Raw genomic sequence first — 6913 nt, forward strand, 5'->3', positions numbered from 1 at the left:
GCCTTAACCACCTGGCCATGCCGGGCCGCCTTCATACGAAGAAAGTGTTATAAATGATAAGCTATTCCAAATTAAGTAGAGTACTTGCAAATTAAATGTTATTATTGTAAAGCACTTTTTACTTCAGAACTTTAAAATCATTTCTCTAAATTTATATTCATGTTTGCCAGAACAATTAAAACTCTTCTATTTGCAATTAATATTTAATTTAATAATTTAAATTAAATCAAACATTTTCTTAAACTAAAGATTTCTATTAAAGAAAATAAGGTTTATAATTTTGTGATAAGAAACTACACAGCTTACTTATAACACACAACTAAAATTAACTTCCATCGTGATTATTTTTGTTTAAATATCCATCTCTTATGATTTTTAATTTGTTACTTAATCCCTAAATTCTTGATTAATAACACTATATAAAATACTTCGATGATTACTTCGGAATATCTGTTATATGATTGTAGGAACTACTTTCATGCCGACTGTGAATATCTGTTATATGATTGTAGGAACTACTTTCATGCCGACTGTGAATATCTGTTATATGATTGTAGGAACTACTTTCATGCGACTGTGAATATCTATTATATGATTGTAGGAACTACTTTCATGCCGACTGTGAATATATGTTATATGATTATAGGAACTACTTTCATGCCGACTGTGAATATCTGTTATACGATTGTAGGAACTACTTTCATGCCGACTGTGAATATCTATTATACGATTGTAGGAACTATTTTCATGCCGACTGTGAATATCTATTATATGATTGTAGGAACTACTTTCATGCCGACTGTGAATATCTATTATACGATTGTAGGAACTATTTTCATGCCGACTGTGAATATCTATTATATGATTGTAGGAACTACTTTCATTCCGACTGTGAATATCTGTTATTTGATTGCGCAAAATAATATGATATTTATTCCGGAATATTTGTTATATGATTTTGCAAAATACTTCGATACTTACTATGGATATCTGTTATATGATTGTATAAGATACTGTTATGTTGTGTTTGAAATATCCATTATAAGAATGTATACAACATATTGATGCTGACTTTCGAATATCTGTTATTTGATTACTTGTTTCACTGTCTAAAACGTGGCTAAATTATATAATGGCCTTATAAACAATTTACATAAATAAAACTCCCATACAATTTAACCGAAACAAGGAAACACTTACTGGATCGTTGGGTGTTTTAAAATAGAGAAATATTCGGCCAATCAAAACACACCAGCAACGTCGAGAGTGGCCATGTTTCACCTAAACGAAGTACAATTCAGCATTAAATAATTAATGTACAAATTAATTTTAAAATAACAACTTATCCATAAATGATTTTTATGTATGAGATTTTCTGAAACATAACAACCCAGATTACAATAAACAGGAAAGAATAAAATAAAGCGAAACAATTTTTAATTGGAAAGCGCGCACACACAGTTGTAACATAGAGGAATTACAAGTAGAGACACCTATGTTCAGTTGAAGTTATTATTCTTCATTGCATTTTTAAGAAGTTATGCTAAAACATTTTGTAATATACAGGAAATCAAGATTTGTTTGTAGTCAAGATTCTGCAATGGTTTGTAATCAGCAAATAATAACCTGTTATATGTTGTATAATTCTTGTCTTTGTTAAGCAATCTTATATTACCTTTATTAGTCAATATTCTATAGTTGGTTATTATTTCTTATCTTCGTTAGCTAGTCTTTTGTTTTTGGCTCTACAGTTCCGTAACTTTCATTAGCTAACCTTCTATTGTTAGTGTTACTATTCCTAACCTTCCGTCAACCATTAGCCAACCTTCTATTATTGGCTTTACTAATCCTTACTTTTATCATCCAACGGACCTTCTGTTTTTGGTGTTACTATTCCTTACCTTCGTTAACCAACCTTCTATTGTTGGCGTTACTAATCCTTACTTTTATCATCCAACGGACCTTCTATTTTTGACATTAATAATCTTTACCTTCGTTAACCAACCTTCTATTATTGGCGTTACTAATCCTTACTTTTATCATCCAACGTACCTTCTATTTTTGGCATTACTAATCTTTACCTTCGTTAACCAACCTTCTATTATCGGCGTTACTAATCCTTACTTTTATCATCCAACGTACCTTCTATTTTTGGCATTACTAATCTTTACCTTCGTTAACCAACCTTCTATTATTGGCGTTACTAATCCTTACTTTTATCATCCAACGGACCTTCTGTTTTTGGTGTTACTATTCCTTACCTTCGTTAACCAACCTTCTATTGTTGGCGTTACTAATCCTTACTTTTATCATCCAACGTACCTTCTATTTTTGACATTAATAATCTTTACCTTCGTTAACCAACCTTCTATTATTGGCGTTACTAATCCTTACTTTTATCATCCAACGGACCTTCTATTTTTGACATTATAATCTTTACCTTCGTTAACCAACCTTCTATTATTGGCGTTACTAATCCTTACTTTTATCATCCAACGGACCTTCTATTTTTAGCGTTATTAATCCTTACCTTCGTTAACCAACCTTCTATGGTTGCTGTATTTTCTTCTTTGCTTAATAATAATCGTGTGGCGTGTCTCCTTAACACCTTCTGTAAAACTAAAAGTGTATTTATTAAGAAAAGTTTAACAACTTTTTGTCATCTGAACATCTAAAAGTTGTCAAACTACAAAACTGAAGCTGTTTAAATTTTTTTTTGGAAGGAGTTTCCCAGTAGACTCACCAAAGCTCATTTCCAACTTTTTCACTCATTTCAGATCCTAATATCTATTACAGATTTTAGCAAGATCTGCTAATTAGAAGTATGAGAGTACACCATAGCTAATGATACGAATATTGCGGCCATCATTGAATTGAAATAAATATACTAAATTATATATTTTCCACTTTAAAAATACATTCTATGGTAGTAAATAATTAATCAAACTTTCAAAACTAATGCTTTTAGGTTTAATAAAGAAATTTTAACTGTGTTATGCCGTCTTGTGAACTAAAAACTTTTCTGAAGAAGTTAAAACGGAGAGCAGAAAGAAATCGAACCATCGACTTTACTTACTAGGTATACATTTTAACTAACTAAGCTGCCGCTTCTCAAACCCCATCTCGTATTAGCTGCACTTATTTCATGTTAGTTCAATAAAATATTGCTCTCTCCATATTTTATGAAACCATTCAAATTTCTAGTAAGAGTTTCATAAATCTGATTGTGTAAAGCATAAACTAACATAAACTTTGTTTTAAATTTCACTACGTGTAGCGGAATATCCACGATAGTCAGCGAAGAACTTTAGATTATACAAATCAGTTTAGTTTGAGAAACAAGTAACTAAATGAGTAACAAGTAATAATTTGTAAACTACCAAAATACCTTTAATCCATTCTTCCATTGTTGTAGCTGAATCAGCGGTCAGGTAGTAAATCCGCTTTTCTGTGCATAGCTAAGTCATGTTGACAGAAGTAATATTTTCTGATCAATAACATGCATCAATCCAGTAAAGTATCAAAATCATTTGAAAACCATATACTTAAAATTTTCTTTAACGTCGGAATATGACACTTGCGTAAACATATAAAGTCATGTACGTAAACGTTTGTTAGCAGCTACACACGTGTATATAAACGCTTGTTAGCAGCTGCACACGTGTACAAAAACCATTGTTAGCAGCTGCACATGTGTATATAAACACTTGTTAGCAGCTGCACACGTGTACAAAAACCATTGTTAGCAGCTGCACATGTGTATATAAACATTGTTAGCAGCTGACACTCGTACATAATCGCTTGTTAGCAGCTGTACGCTCGTACATAAACGCTTGTTAGCAGCTGTACGCGTGTACATAAACGCTTGTTAGGAGCTGCACACGTATCATGAACCACGATAGCGGTTCATAATAGGGATAGCGAGGAATTGCCCTGATAGCACGTTCGGGCAAAAAGCACCTTAAATAGTAAAGCTTCAGTTCAAACAAAACTTTAAAATCGTTACGGTTGACTGCTAAAGCTGTATACATATAAAAATACACCAAAAAAGCACGCATGTTGGACTTACAAGGAAAAGAAAATCCGCTCAAAATGGCCCGTTTGTAATTGTTCTTCTTCTTATTATTATTATTCTCTTGCCAGCTTTGAACAAAAACGGCTTGGTATATCGCATCCAAACCTTTTGTAAAATATTAAATAAGGTATTGCTATCTGTTTCTTTTATATTTTATATAAACTAAAAAACATCATAATTCTAATGTAAACGATGTTACCCTTGAAATTTGCTTTTTTACAAATTAAAAATTAAAAAGCTTTAGTACAGGAATTACATATGAACATTAGGTGATTGTAACATGTAGATACTCAAAGTTAGTACACTATATAATCGGTGTCTTTAGGGAGCCAACCTCTATATTATGTATGAAGTGATGAAGCAAAAAAAAATCAGTACAAGTAATATTAAATTCTAATACACACATTACTTTAAAAACACAAAGGTTTATTTAAAGCGATGTTTTAGACGTTTATGTTTTATTTGAAAAGGCTGCTTTTCAACTAGTAAAAGTTTATACGCGCTTAGTGAGGGTTGTGTCTTCATCTAGACATATATTTGCCCATTGCTATGCATTATATATAGATAATTTAGTTAAACAGAAACTATAAATGCTCACTAAATTCTCAAACAAATTACCATGACAGTCTTCAGCTGCAGCTTAACATTTTACATCTCGAACTAATGCGATCAAGTAGTCAATAGCTACAGTAAATCATCATGCAACGTATCAACTAGTTACTAGTTATGCTTATTATCATTACAATGTATAAAGTTAGCTACCATATCAAGTAATCCTTTGCCAATAATTAAGCATAAAAAACCAGCAAAACAAGATAAATAAAAAATTGGAAATTTAAAATCCTGCAAATAGGGATCGTAAACAAGTAAGAAAACAAGGCTGGAGTTACTGTAGATATTATTTACTCAAACTACAAATCCCTATTTTACTGCACAAAATGTAATTCTAGGCAAGAGCATGGAGCCAAAATGGGGGCTTGTAGTTTGAGTAAATAATGTCTACAGTATCTCCAGCCTTGTTTCTTTACTTTTTTACTATCCCTATTTGCAAGTTTTTAAATTCCCAATTTTTTATTTGTCTTGTACATAAACGCTTATTAGGAGCTGCACACGTGTACATAAATGCTTGTTAGGAGCTGCACACGTGTACATAAATGCTTGTTAGGAGCTGGACATGTGTACATAAATGCTTGTTAGGAGCTGCACACGTGTACATAAATGCTTGTTAGGAGCTGCACAATTGTACATAAATGTTTCTTGGGAGCTGGCACATGGTTCTGATAACGTTAGCGCTTCGTAACTGATTTTCTTCCTCTTCAAGAGAATTACTCTACTCAAACGTCCTTTAAACAAACTGTTTTTCAATGTAAAACTCCTCTTTTTCAATGTAAAACTCCTCAATATTATACAAACAAATCGTGTATACTTAGTAGAAAGGTAACTCATAGAAAATTGAAAAACAAATGAAAATCGTAAACCAAACATATGTTAACGAACGCAGGCATTACACCAAGAAAGCATTCAAGGATGTATTTTCGGACAAAAAATAAAATAAAACTAAGAAACGCTTTCACGCACTCTACTTTCTTGACCTTTACATTGAAAAGCATAACTTCCTTTAACCAACTGACCCATCAAAAAAAGGAAAACGTGTTTAAATTTGATATGTAGCGCCTAATTACATATAGACAGACAACGCATTGATAGATAGACAGATACCTTTATACGCCCTTGTTTGCCTTTCCTTCTACAATAGATAAAATGCGAAGATGTTCGATACAATCAATATATTTACCTCAAAAGTAGCAGCACCCTCTACACGGTTTACTCGGCAAACTTCATTTAAGGTTATCTGTCCCTGAGGTTTCCTATTAACGTCACTCTGAAAACGTAAATCAACAATGACTTAGTGTAAGAATAAACTGGACATAATCAATAAATAGAGTTGAGCATATTATCTACTGTTAACAGTATCCAGTTTTAGCTGTTTGATATTACTACAGTAAGACTTAGTGTAAGAATAAACTGGACATAATCAATAAATAGAGTTGAGCATATTATCTACTGTTAACAGTATCCAGTTTTAGCTATTTGATATTACTACAGTAAGACTTAGTGTAAGAATAAACTGGACATAATCAATAAATAGAGTTGAGCATATTATCTACTGTTAACAGTATCCAGTTTTAGCTGTTTGATATTACTACAGTAAGACTTAGTGTAAGAATAAACTGGACATAATCAATAAATAGAGTTGAGCATATTATCTACTGTTAACAGTATCCAGTTTTAGCTATTTGATATTACTACAGTAAGACTTAGTGTAAGAATAAACTGGACATAATCAATAAATAGAGTTGAGCATATTATCTACTGTTAACAGTATCCAGTTTTAGCTGTTTGATATTACTACAGTAAGACTTAGTGTAAGAATAAACTGGACATAATCAATAAATAGAGTTGAGCATATTATCTACTGTTAACAGTATCCAGTTTTAGCTATTTGATATTACTACAGTAAGAGGGCTTTTTAAGTGTTTTGGTGTTATTCAAAATTAAAAAAACAAAAACATATATCTTCAATTTCAAATGATCTGACGTAATTTGTTTTACTCTACATTAATTTCAAATATGACATATAGAAAAAAAACATTTGGTGTCAACGTTTAACAAACTGAATATAGCTATAAAGCTTTTTTATGTTTAGTTTGTCATATAAAATACGCAAAGATACCAGACACTTTTTGTCTTCTACCAAGCATCGTTTGTAGCCAGGTGCTGAGGGCGCTTGACTCGAAATCAGAGTGTCGCGGCTTCGAATCTCCGTCACACCAAACA

The 6913-nt window shown here is 31.8% G+C and overlaps 1 pseudogene; it reads right to left on the bottom strand.

The window, feature by feature from the left end:
* LOC106462742 overlaps positions 1-6913 on the bottom strand; it is a 144289-nt pseudogene that overhangs the window by 105874 nt on the left and 31502 nt on the right.

This window comes from Limulus polyphemus, unplaced genomic scaffold (genome assembly GCF_000517525.1).
Source record: "Limulus polyphemus unplaced genomic scaffold, Limulus_polyphemus-2.1.2 Scaffold1237, whole genome shotgun sequence".
NCBI classification, from domain to species: Eukaryota; Metazoa; Arthropoda; class Merostomata; order Xiphosura; family Limulidae; genus Limulus; species Limulus polyphemus.